Below are 286 nucleotides of genomic sequence, written 5' to 3' on the forward strand. Positions count from 1 at the left end.
GGGGGGGTGAATAGACTTGTATAAGATTTTGCAAATCTTTTTCGACTTCTCGTGTGTATTGGACTTAGGATGTTTAGGTCCGATACCTCACAAGATGAAGACAAAGTTTTATACGCAGCGGAAAAGTTATCCCCTTTTAATTAGCACGAGTTTGAGTTAGTTCGAGAGGTAGGTTTATGTGTAGTGCAATTCGAGAGTTAGCGAGAGATAAAAACAGAAAGTAAATGCGAGAGAGAATTTTTAAGTGGTTCGGCCAACCCGCCTACGTCCACTCTTCTTCCAGAAA

This window comes from Ipomoea triloba, chromosome 16 (assembly GCF_003576645.1).
Source record: "Ipomoea triloba cultivar NCNSP0323 chromosome 16, ASM357664v1".
In the NCBI taxonomy this organism is placed as follows: domain Eukaryota; kingdom Viridiplantae; phylum Streptophyta; class Magnoliopsida; order Solanales; family Convolvulaceae; genus Ipomoea; species Ipomoea triloba.